Here is a 14233-nt window from a genome sequence, read left to right on the forward strand (position 1 = left end):
TTTATTTGCCTTCTGGATAATCCGACTGAAGCTTTTACGATAGATTGCACTGCAATATTAACTGTATTATGTTGTACATGTACTCTATGCATTGCGTACTGCAAGAACGCTTCTTCCCTTTTTAATGCATCTGCAAGCAGTGTAGCTCTCAGTTGGAAGCCTGTACTACAGTTGTTTTTCATGTATTCGGATTTATGCTTGGCTGACCATTCCTATAGCCTTCTTGTGATTTGGAAATGTACTCGTTTTGTATTTTTAGATTGTAAATAGACACATGTTTTTAATTTTTGTATACTTTGATGGTTTTTGAACAAGTAACCTAATAAAGTTATTTGATGATGATGATTTTCATATTTTACTGTGTTTTAATTGTTTGTGTACTGGAGTATATCAGTGAGTTATTTCACAACCATTTACATTGAAAATAGCCCCTTTTCGTCATTTTCAAACTATGTTCCATGGGAATCCCTTTCCCTCTCCACACTCACAAACCTGCCCTAAGCTACACAGTAGGAAGCAGGCGATACTGACCACTTTCAGAACAATTATTTTCTGATCCTGCTCAAGCCACATGGTCAGCAGTGCAGTATGCCTACTGGTCAATCTAATTATGGGCAATAGCAAAGAGCACTTAAAGTACCCACGCTCCAGGAAAGACACATGACATCTTGACTCAATAGAAAAGTGGCTTTGCAGCATTTGCTTCAGATGGTCAGAAGCCAGAATGACCATGTAAAGGTTAATGCACAACACATGCCAACAACTGATAACATCATACAAAATGTGGACCAAAAGGAGCCCCATCACACTAGGTTGGCCTAGTGCACCTAACACAAAAGACATGTTTTTAATGGAAGAAAGTGGCATGTGTGTAGGCCCCTGTGATACATGTCAATGAATGAAAGGAGCTGGCTGGTAATATAAAGATATAGGGAGTGTATGTGAAATTACTAAAAAGGCAATTACTTAACACAGAAATACCAGAGGCAAGTGGCATCTTTACACAAGACAAAGGAAAACAGAATGTCCTAAAATGTCAAATGCTTTGCTGGCGTAAACTTTAAAGCTGTGCATGACTGTGATCACAGAAATGTAGTCTATGACCAACACAAGGCAATTAATGCACTCATGCCACAAGAACAAAGAATTCTACAATGCAACCATAAGACTGTTACGATCCACAAGCATAAAAGGGGCCATAATTGGATCGAGCAATAACAATTTATTGGTAAGAAGCCACAGACAGAAATTCTTATATTTATTGTTCTCTCAGTGATGTCTCAATACTAATACATGAGTAAAGGTACACACATAAAAATGTTTACAAAGTAGATGAGATACAAACTACAATAGAAAGAACAAATAGGGATGGAAAGCACAGGAGACCAATTCCCACATTGCAGAATAGATCCTCTTATATAAACCATACTCTGGACATCAGCTCAGAGCACCCCAGCTGGCCTGCACAGGGGCAAAAAGTTAATATTTTCAAGGAAGACTCCATTCTCAGACTAGTTTGCAACAAATATACAAGAAGTGTTGTCACTTAATTATCAAATCAAAAGCAACAAAACAAGAAAAGACCCAAGCTAATAGTGCCGGATTGGAGACCAGAATTGGTTATCTCATCATAATCCATGCAGCACAAATATAATGTGATACAGTTATGTAAATTAAGGGGATATCAGTTCTGGAGGAAAGTGCATTATTACAGGTTGATACTGCGAACAACTTTAATAAGGGCTCTAGCCACTTACAACACAAGGCGTTGTACTTTTTGTTATGAAAGTACAATATTGTATCATGTTCCACCAAAGTCACTCAAAAAAATCATTCAATTACAAGAAATACAAATACAGAATGGCATTGCTATGTGGTATGCTACACACATGCCTCCCAAACCCATCACACATATGTAGAAGCATGCAGATGGGACATCAATTGCAATCCACCAACACCATTCTACTGCAGCCAAAGAAGTTCTCCAGAAGATCTGTAGACCTCTCAAACATCAATCACCTCTTCATCTGAAGAATTACTATGATTAAACATAGACAAGTACCTGTATTGTACAAACATTTGACAAAAAGTAGCTAACAGGAAGCATAACAACCTGTAATGCTGAACCAAGGTCCGATTCGCAGAGGCAAATGTAACTGTGTATATTTAATCACTTACTTATTTACTACTACACCTGCTCGACTTTTTGCTATTCATCGTTCTCAAGTGGATATTTTCACCTATCTGTGGTCTTACCACCCCATCCAGGGATAGGAGAGAGCATCCTGTGATTGTATGTACGACCCTAAAGTTACAATAAGTAGCTTTACGACCATATTTATGCTTTGTCTTGTTGGCAGACACCTCCACCACATTGATGGAGATATTCCCAAGGGGAAGTATAGTGAAAATGAATAAAGTTTGTTATAATTGTTTTCAATAATAAACGCTAATATTTTCATGTATAACATAAATGTAAAGTCATTTCAAATATTTATAAACTGAAAATTAGAAAATAAAAATTGACAGCACATTGAGTCCTCACATTAAATGAATTCGAAATAATACAATCATTTAAATATATTAAGTAAATTGACAAACAATTTGTAAAAAATATATAATATAAAAACATTCAGCATCAATATATTTTTTTTAATTCTTAGTAAGATTGTTCAAAAGTTATATATTTAATTATTTGTTGAAATAATTAAATTATGAATGTAAGCTTTAAAAATGTTTTATTACATTTAATAAATAGTTATAAATATATATATATATGCATATACATGTGTATATATATATTTATATATATATATATATATAATCATTCATCTAAGTTAATCAATTTAACATCAGTTCTGTGTGGTGTTATTTTAATTCTTTACGTCCATTCCTCCATTATTATGATAGTGTGTTGCAGTACCAGTGGTTGCTCATGTGTGCTGTTTCATATACAGCAAAACTAGGGTGCAGTTCATTTACACTTTTTAACACCTTTAGGATTGTAGTAACTTCAAAAGTGCATTTTGTGAATTGCAATTGTCTTACCTTTTGTGGGTGTGTATTTTATATAACCATGTCCCTCCCAAACACCTCCTTAAATTTACCTAACCACCCTCCTATTTAAGGGCCTATTCCAATGTCGGACGGACCTGAGTCCTCCGTCTGACATCGGTCAGGACCCGTAACCAACTGACCTGCTGTGGTCGGTTTCTGCCCCGCAAGTACAATGCGACCGAACCCTATTCGGTCGCACTCGTATACTTCACAATGGGAGCATGGGTTCCGAGCAGAATGCATGCTTCCATTGTGAAATGCATGGGTGCAGTTCATTCCTGCACCCTGTGGCCGACACCGGAAGGTGCCTGCTACCGGGTGCAGGGATCAACGGAGGGGCACCATAGTTGCCCCCAGGCAGCCATTTGGCGGCCTCACAAAAATGGGGGCCCTGCTGGGGGCCCCCAGAGACAGTTTCCGACTGCCTTTTTGTGCCGGACACACCGGCACGAAAAGGCAGTGAAAAACTGCCATCGTACTCCCTCGGTCGTATAGAGGCGACCGGGGGAGTACTGAAGGATTTCCGGATGGCAGACGGGCTTGTCGTAAGCCATACGGAAATCCGAGTCGGATTCCATTCCGACCGAGCCCATCGGAATGGCTCGGTCAGAAAGGAATCCGGCTGACATCTTCTGATTCAGTCGGAAGGGCTTCGAACATGGTTTGGAGCCCTTCCGACCGGAATCGGAATCGAACCCAAAGTAGTAAGAATTCTCCACTTCCCATGCTCTGGTGCACCACAGAATGTAGGTAGAGGTCCAATGTGAATGTACACAAGTATATTCCACTGGATATCAATGTGGCATGCTAACCCATAGAGGATATGCCACAACCATCTCACTAGGCATCTCACTCCTATTTAATCCATTGACTAGTTGGTCCTCTAGGGAAGTCCCTTTAACAGTATTACTGAAACAACTGATCCTGCATGAAGTCTTAGACTAGAGACATTGCCGTAATGTGGCCAGATTCAATTGGTTCCACGAGAGTCATAATGCTGCAGTTTGCTTGAGGATATGAAAGGCATGTCAACTGTTTGATGACTAAAAGTAATGTCACTATGAACTGCAAACCAGACTTTTCAGCATCATGCTTCGCCCATGCGGTAGTAGGCACAATAGCCAATATGCACTGTTTGGATTAGTACCAAATGAGCTTTACCAATTGCTCACACATGGTATAAGTATGGTCAGCTTCCACATACCCCCAATGTGGATGTCTTTGAAACTGCGCCAACAAAGGATGCCATCTTTGTCAACATAGGTGATAGCAACCAGGGCTTTCATGGCTTCAGTTACAGGAACAGCTAGTCAATGAGTCATGTAAAGAGCCCCACCACCAGCTGACATTCCTAAGCATTAAACTAAATCAATCTAGTATATATGGGCACAAGGGGTAAGAATACAGGCAGTTGATTAATATTCAAAGACCCATTTTAGGTGAACATCCTGGTTAAAATATACAAGGCAGTGGGGGAATTGTGGCTGGCAGTGGTGCGTTCAATATAGCCAATCCATCTCTCCTGGTTGCCATCCTATTGGTGTGGAGCCAGCTCTGTCGGTATTGGAATGTGTAGGTAGGTTTTACCCATTTGTCATGTTGCTTCATATATACCACCTTCATAGCATGGCACATTGATCCCTGCGCCTCTAAGTAGTAATGGCTTAATACCTCTCCATTGTACACATGGAAGTGTGCTGCAAGTGTGCACATTCAAGGTAAGGTTTCTTGCATGCAGAGTAATTTTAAGGGGTTCTGTCCAAGGGTCCCAGCCTTTCAAATTCACCCTTCTTCTGCATGGACATAATTTAGGGGTCGCAGCTGCAACCCTTAACTTGCCCCTTGTTGCCCCTGGCACTGCCTTTGCCTCAGAGGTGGCAAAATCGGTGTCAGGAATACAGTGACAGCTCGTCCGTATGGATTTTGGTTGGTGCTCCACTCGCTTTGCTTTCAGTCATTTTTTATTACACTAAAGGTGAGTAATATTACATTAGTCACTATTGGTGTAATAAAACATGGAGCGCAATTAGGTGGAACATGACCTTCTCTGGGAGTTGAGGTGAGTAACAAAAGCCTTTTAAATGTCTAATGCATGTGTGCTCATGGGCAAAAGTGTGTTTATGTGAAAGAGTGTATGTAAGTGTGAGGGTGAGTGAAAGTGAATATCAAAGGGTGTGTGATTTCACTTCTGCTACCACTGACATTTTGGTGAACTGAAGGCCATGGTCTTATGGAGACGTCTACAACTGCCTGCATTGTGACTATTTTGTGTACTAACAAAGCTTATAGAACTGTTTCCTCTGCCCTGCTGTTGTGTGTCTATGAGAAAAGATTGTACAGATGCAAATTAACCTATATATAATATGTAAAGTAACAGTATAACTGTTGACTAAAAACGTATGGTTAATAAAAATCACACATGTACAGGTGTCAAAAAGTGACCTGTTCAGTAGCTGCTGGGGGTGGGCGAATTTTTTTAATTTTAAAACCACCTACCTGTGACGGCCAGCCATCGCCTCTCCTCGATCCTGCAGCAGGATACAGGAAGCAGCAGGAAGCTCCTGGCTCCCAGGCTCCCAATAGCCAATCACAATACTGCAATGCAGCGTTGTGATTGGTCCGAGCACCATTAATCGGCTCTCAGCCAGGAAATAGGGGCCTGGGCATATTCTTCATGCAGGCTGTAATGCAGCCTGTATGGAGAATATGGGAAGTGCTCATGACTGGTTTGGGCGGCCCGAGAGGGTTGACCAAACAGTCATGTGAACATAGGAGAGGGCAAGCCACTCTTCCCCTGCTCCTCTGTCCTCGTTGCAGCCCCGCCCTCCCCAGAAAGCTGCAGCAGCAGAAGGAAACATAAAATGATAATAACGTGAGTTACTATCATTTATGTTTCCTGCAGAGCAGTGAGGCGACGCTCCTATGCCTTAGCGGAGGAGCTGCCACTGGGCATGTTGCAGCCAGAATGCTCCGATTTTCCTGCCTTTGCAGGCCCTGCCTTCAATGACCATTTCCTGCTCCAGCATGTGCGGGGAGGTGTCAGGAAGAGTGCTCAGAAGGCTAAATCTGCCAGCCATTACTTGGTGGTCGGCGATCATCCCTTTCTCCAGCACCAGGTGAATTTTCTTTTAGCCACTAACAGCACCAGAGGCATAGATAAAACATGCTTTTCTTTAGGCATTTTAAAGTGTGTTACTTGCACAGCAGCAAAATGTCTTGTTGCTTTTAAAATCTTCCCTCTATAATAGCCTTCAATAACCAGTTTTGAGAAGGTCTTTTAAAACATCTTTCTCCCAAAAGAATAGACATTTTTCAGATTAGTAGCCTGGAGTATAGCCAGGGCGACTAGAATTATGCGGCAGGGGAGGATCAAATTATGCAGCAGGGTTGACTAAATTTTGTGGCACAAAAAAGCAAATTATGCGGCGTAATGTGGCAGATTTTGTAATAGTATCTTTTCATTATTTTGTCATTTTTACACTTGTTAACACTGTTTCGGTATAGGTTGCACCTCATTAGTAGCAGTTTAAAACTCATATTTAGCAATTAGCAACAGAAAGGTGAGCAGTCAATCTTTGCAAAGGTCCTTCCACTGCATGGCAACACGTTGGTGCATTTTTAGTAGCAATCAAACCATTTGAGTTAAAAAAACATTACTTTTTGTTAAAATTTGCAGATTATCCAGCAGATGATTATGCAAAGGCAGCAAATCCATAATTATGCAAAATAGTGCCACAGATGCACAATCTCATAATTCCAGTGACCCTGAGTATAGCTCTGTTGCCATATGCCCGGCTCTGTAAAGTGTGGGAACTCCAATGGATAGCTTTACTGCCAGAAACTTGAGCCTTTAAGATTATTGTAAACTGAAGGATAGCTCTGCTATCAAAAGCGTGAGCCTGCAAAATCTGTGTAATCTGAGAACAGCTTTGCTGTTGGTTTGTATGAATTACTATATTTTTTGAGACCTTAATAACATCAGTCTTTTAGTCTGTGTCTCTTGACGGATAGCTTTAGGGGGGTATCCAAAAAGAGAGCGGCAACAATCAACTGAAAAAGAATCTCCATACTGCCAAACAAGCCAAGCTACCCCAGGCCACTATTAAAAAGAGCTACTGCCCCTGAGGCCAAACGCAGCTCTCTGGCATCTAGCGAAACTGACGCTGACGTTTGGGAGTACGAACCACGTGTATACACAGATAGAGCAGCAGAGGCATTCCTGGAGGCAAGGAGGAAGAGGTCTGACTGATTGTTTTAAAATTTGTCAAGTGGAGAGCCTAGAGATCATAGTGTCGCTGTATGTGAGGCATAGCACAATATTTAGCCCCGCACTTCTGGCCGATGCTGGGTTTTAAGGGACTGGCCAGGGTTACTTATTGTTAGTGGAAGCCAGTTTATTCTTGTTGACATCTCCTCCCCATATTTTCTCAGCTTCTTCTCTTTTTTAGGTCTCGAGTACAGCATTGCTTTAGCAATGCTTGTTTGTCAAGATTATAGTAAGGCTTTCAAAAGTCTACCCAAACTGCGGATTAGTGACAGTTCACGTGAGCCAGGCGCGTGCAAATCGCCAGCCACACCATACACCATTTGTCTGAGCCTTTGCATCAGACTTCAAAGGAATCCGCTCCCCCGTCCCCCTATCAGACTTCAAAGGAAGCCGCTTCCCAGCCCCGACCACGCAATGCTGAGAGCTTGTTAGCTTTACTTTCTCCCTCCTTCCTTGATCCCTTTCTCCTTCTCATCTCTCGCCGTCCACACTGAGTCACACACCTTTGCAGTCCTTCTGTTTCCACGACTGCTCGTCCCTGATTTCCCCATGCCTAACTTGCTCATTTCTTCTTTCTCCCCCATCTGCCCTCCTGCTGCCTCTGTGCAAACTCGCATTTCTTGACCTGTGTTCGTCACCTCTCACGTACTGTGCCTTTGTGCTGTGCCATCTTCTTTGCTTCCCATTTCTGCCTTCTCGTGGCTGTCTAAAATCCCTTACTTTACCCTATTTTACCACCACTTTTTCTCACCCCTTGCTCTCTTTCTATATTTTCACTTTTGTCCAGTGCCGTCCATCTCCTGCTGTCTCTGTCTCCTCCTCCGTTGTATAATCTCCCGATCTTCTCCACCACGCAATGCCGAGAGCTTGTTAGCTTTACTTTCTCTCTCCTTCCTTGATCCCTTTCTCCTTCTCATCTCTCTCCATCCACACTGAGTCACACACCTTTGCAGTCCTTCTGTTTCCACCGACTGCTCGTCCCTGATTTCCCGATGCCTTACTTGCTAATTTCTTCTTTCTCCTCCATCTCCCCTCCTGCTGCCTCTGTGCCACCACGCATTTCTTGACCTGCGTTCGTCACCTCTCACGTACTGAGCCTTTGTGCTGTGCCATTTTCTTTGCTTCTCATTTCTGCCTTCTCATGTCTGTCTAAAATCCCTTACTTTACCCAATTTTGCCGACACCTTTTCTCACCCCTTGCTCTCCTTCTATATTTTCACTTTTGTCCTGTGTCGTTCATCTCCTGCTGTCTCTGTGTCCTCCTTCGTTGTGTAATCTCCCGATCTTTCCTCTTTCGTGTCTTGGATGCATGTCACTGCTCTCTGCTTCTCTCCTATCATCTTGTCGAGAATGTTGTGTTTGCCCTATGTCTCTTTGTTCACTTCTTCCCCTCTGGACGGTTTCCCATTTGCAGTGCATGAATATTTATGACAATATATTAAATATGCCCTTGTGTCGAAAGAATTCTCTGAGAATTGATAGAACCTTTGTGGTGGGGTGCATATTTTACAAAATGTGCATTCCCACGATTCACAAAGGTAATTTTTTTGTGGGAGGAGGGGTTTTGATGGCATTGTGAACTATTCTACTGCAGCCTTCCCAAGGAACATGCAGAACACCCCCACACACACAACCTTACATACACACACACACAACCCCACAACTACACAACCCCACAAATACACAACCCCACACACACAACCCCACACACACAACCCCACACACGCAACCCCAAACACAACCCCACACACACAACCCCCCCACACAACCACACACACACAATCCCACACACACACGCACAACCCCCCCACACACACAACCCCACACACACATACACAACCCCCCCCACACACAACCCCCCCCACACACACAACCCCCCCACACACAACTCCACAATCACACAACCCCACACACACAATCCCACAACCCCACACACACAACCCTACATACACAACCACACAGCCCCACAAACACACAACCCCCCACACACACAACCCCCCACACACACAACCCCCCCCACACACACAACCTCCCCACACACACACAACCACACAACCCCCCACACAAAACCACACAACCCCGCAGACAACCCCACACATACAACCACACACACTCAACCCCACACACACAACCCCACAACACACAACCCCCCACCCACACAACCCCACACACACAACCACAACCCTACACACACAACCACAACCCCACACCACACAACCACCGCACACACACAAGCACAACCCCACACAAAACTCAGCAAAACATAGCATAGCATAACAAAACATAGCATAACAAAATATAGAATAGCATAACAAAACAAAGCATAGGATAGCAAAACATAGCATATCATAACAAAACAAACCATAGGATAGCAAAACAAAACATAGCTTAGCATAGCATAACTAAACAAAAGATAGCATAGCAAAACACAACAAAGCATAGCATAGCATAACAAAACAAAGCATAGCATAACATAACAAAGCATAGCAAAACAAAGCACAGCATAACATAACAAAGCATAGCAAAACAAAACATAGCATAGTATAACAAAACATAGCATAGCATAACAAAACACAACAAAACATAGCATAACATAACAAAACATAGCATACCATAACAAAACATAGCATAACATAACAAAACAAAGCATAGCATAACAAAACATAGCATAACAAAACATAGCAAAACACAACAAAACATAGCATAGCATAACAAAACACAACAAAACATAGCATAACAAAACACAACAAAACATAGCATAGCATAATAAAACATAGCATAACAAAGCATAGCATAGCATAACGAAACATAGCATAGCATAACAAAACATAGCAAAACACAACAAAACATAGCATAGCATAACAAAACACAACAAAACATAGCATAACAAAACACAACAAAACATAGCATAGCATAATAAAACAGCATAACAAAGCATAGCATAGCATAACGAAACATAGCATAGCATAACAAAGCACAGCATAGCAAAACACAACAAAACATAGCATAGCATAACAACGCATAGCATATCATAACAAAACACAACAAAACATAGCATAGTATAACAAAACAAAGCATAGGATATCAAAACAAAACATAGCATAGCATAACAAAACATAGCATAACATAACAAAACATAGCAAAACACAACAAATCATTGCACAACAAAACATAGCATAGCAAAACAAAACAAAACATATAGCATAGCAAAACAAAACAAAACATATAGCATAGCAAAACATAGCATAGCTTACCAAACACAACAAAACATAGCATAGCATAACAAAACATAGCATACCAAAACAAAGCATAGCATAATAAAACAGAACACAACAAAACATAGCATAGCATAGCAAAACACCGCAAAACATAGCATAACAAAACATAGCATTGCATAACAAAACATAGCATAGCATAACAAAACATAGCATAGCATAACAAATCAAAGCATAGGATAGCAAAACATAGCATAGCATAACAAAACAAAGCATAGGATAGCAAAACAAAACGTAGCATAGCATAACAAAACAAAACATAGCCTAGCAAAACACAACAAAGCATAGCATAGCATAACAAAGCGTAGCATAGCATAGCATAACAAAGCATAGCATAACAAAACAAAGCATAGCATAACAAAACAAAGCATAGCATAACAAAACATAGCATAGCATAACAAAACATTGCAAAGCATAGCATAACATACCATAGTATAGCATAACAAAAGAAAACATAGCATTATGTTTGATAAACTCATAGTAGCTGGCCTGATAGCTTTACCGGGCAGTGACTGTAAGCAACTCCGTCAACCCGGAGGCAGTAACTCGGTCACCTTTGCTCTTGTATTGCAGTGGCTTCATTTATTAAACAGTGCCCATATTTATACTGTTAGCACTTTATTTTTGCAAATTTCATGGTTCACAAAAGTTTGATGAATCGAAGTTCACAACTGAGGCTGTTAAGTTTGTGCTATATAAAACCCCAAAGATAAATAAAAAATATTGCCATTTACAATGTGAATAGCTCCAACAAATACAAGACCTATTGCAAAGTACAAAACATTGCCATTTACAATGCCAATAGCTCCAGCTCCAACAAATGCGAGACCTATTGCATTTTCAACGCTTGTGTTTTTCTGTCCCCACTCCATACTCCCCTCTGCCTGCAGGAACAGCAAAAGGGATGGGCAGAGCTATTTATAGCCTTTAAATCCAGGGATAAACAAACATTTCTTTGGGGGCGTCTTTCTAAGCTGAGCTTTCCCACGCAAGCCCCTTTTGGGTTGTTGGTGGGTGAATTTTTAAATTCCTTACCCAATAAAATAGTCTTAAGGGATACCTTTACTCTAAGGGGGTTGAGCCTGGATGACTTCTGTAAGCAGAGGTAGAGCATAGCGCATTTGTCTGAAGCTGAGACTGTATCTCCCTAGTATGTATGATAGCTCCGCTCTCAGAGGTCCGAGTCTGTAAATTCTGTCACATGAGGAGCATCTTGAGCTTATAGGATCTCTGTAACATGTACATTTTGGTCGAGTTGCACCAGTAAATATGTGCAGTAAGTTCCTTTCCAAGATGTGAAGGGGAACTGAACACCCTGAAACTTTTTGGGGGGCGTGGGAAGGGGTTTCTGCACAGTTAAAACGTTTCCCCATGGATAAAAAAAGAGAAAAGAAAATTATGCAATTGCACAGAGGGCTGCCTTTCCCCAGTGTAGATAGGTCATCAGAACATTGCAAGTAGCAGGCATGGAAACCTCCAGTAGCAATGCTTTTGCATTTTGCAAATACGAGTTATCTCAGTACGAAGGGGGAAAACATATTCTGTTTCAAAATCAAGAGTTTCACTGTTTGGAAGAAAAAATGTAATACCCAGGGTTTTAAGTAAGAAAGAAAATGAATCCATATTTAAACTTTGTACAAGGTCAACCAGGAACCTGAGAGGAATGATTAAGCGATTCTTCTGTGGGAAACTCGGCATTAACTGTATCACAAGCTGAAAGGCAGGCAAGGCATCAATGCGCGCGGCACAAAATGGCGCTTTTGTTGCTGTTTTCCACGCTAGTGTCTTCTCTCAAGGTCACTAAGGAAACCAATGTGTATCCTTTCAGGATAGGTTATTGCGGTATCAGGAAGGAAGCGCTCTCGTTGCCGGACTGCTATTTTTAAAGTACCCTTACATAATGCAATCTGTTTAAGCTTCCTCTTGCCGTTAAATAGCACAAAGGGGAAATTAAGTTTGATGACTTATAAATGTTTGATTGGGGATGTCACCTGACATCTCGGATTGTTTTGGCCTGGACGCGTAGCAACAATATTCCTGCATGTATTTCAAGAAAAACAAATATATATACAGTGGCAGGATAATATTTATTCATCCTTGTGCAAATCACTGGAGTGCACCAGTTATTTATTTATAAAGTTTTATATAGCGCAAACTTGGTCCCAAAGGATCCCAGAGCGCTTTACAATTTGAGGGAAAGGTAACAAATCAAAACATTAGTCTTGTCTTAGAATTGCAGGCTGAGCCTCACACATGGCAGCATGATCAAGGCACTTGATACCAAGGCACGGCAATGGAGACCAGGAGACTTTTCAGATACAGAAGATGGCTAGAATCTTGTTTTCTCCCTTCGCCAGGTTAAAAAAACTATCAGTGGATTAACTATACCTACCATTAAACGTTTTGTAAACGCCAGGGGCAGCTCCTCCATAATGGCGGAGGAACATAACCCTACTGGTCAGAGTCAGCCAGAAAAAAATTAAATGATAATAAAACAATAATATAATTACATTTTCTGCTGACTGACTGAGCTAAGGAGTCTTGAGCAGAGCCTGGCCTCTGTCCCATGAATCGATAAGCCCAGAACCGGAGGAAGACCCTTCGCCACCAGCTGCAGCCTGTGGAGGGAGTTGCGGTGGGGCAGAAAGGTGGGTCGGGGAGGGGCAGGGTGGGGGCTGCTAAAAACCGGAATATGGATAGTTGGAGGTAAGTAAACAATTTAATTAATAAAACAAATTTCGTAGTACGGGCTGCATTGCATTTTGCGATGCAGGGCGCGCTACGAAATTAGTTTCGTTTATTAAATTGTTTACTTACCTCCAATTATCCATATTCCGTTTTTTAGAACCCCGCCCCGCCTTTCTGCCCCGCCGCAACTCCGTCCATGGGCAGTGGCTGCTCACCACGAAGACCTGGAACACGTTACGCCACCACCTCAGGCAATACGCGTCATTGACTCAGTTCAGGAGGAACCTCAAGACCTGGCTCTTCAACTGAACCTCCACACCTGACGGATCAGCAGCCCCCTGCCCAGAGCCTTGAGAACCTCACAGGTGAGAAGCAGAGCTTTACAACCCCCTGATTGATGTTAGTGATTAGCAAATGTAAAGTGTGCATGTCAGTTTGGACGGTTGTCTTAGGCCAGCCAAACAGAAATGCACACTTAGGTTTCTCCAACCCAGCTATGTTGACAGCGGGTTGGAGACCTGTGACTGAGCGTGCATCAGACCAGCCTGCTCAGGCCAATCCCCATGCTGCTCTCATGCTTTGTATAGCATGAGAGCAGCGTCTTGACTTGGTGGGGAGCCTGTGCTTTGTGCCTCAGTGACTACCAGGAGGAGAGAAGTACAGAGGTGGCCGGCAGCCCCAGCATCGCAGCAGGGCAGGTACATTTTTAAAAAAAGTATTATTCCCCTAATCCACCGTAACTCCCACTTTAGTTTTACGGCAAGCGCCACCGGTAAACAGCACCCTTGAAAGTGCATTGTAAACACATATGGCATAATAAGAAAAGGTGCAGAGCCTGGGTAAAGGGGAGGACAGGACCTATGCTGTGCTGGGTTGTGGAGTAAAGTAGAGCTGGGTACTCCCGGAACTAACAGAATATAACAAGCATTGGCAAAGCAAATAGGTC

The sequence above is a fragment of the Lissotriton vulgaris genome, chromosome 3_1 (genome assembly GCF_964263255.1).
Source record: "Lissotriton vulgaris chromosome 3_1, aLisVul1.2, whole genome shotgun sequence".
NCBI lineage: Eukaryota > Metazoa > Chordata > Amphibia > Caudata > Salamandridae > Lissotriton > Lissotriton vulgaris.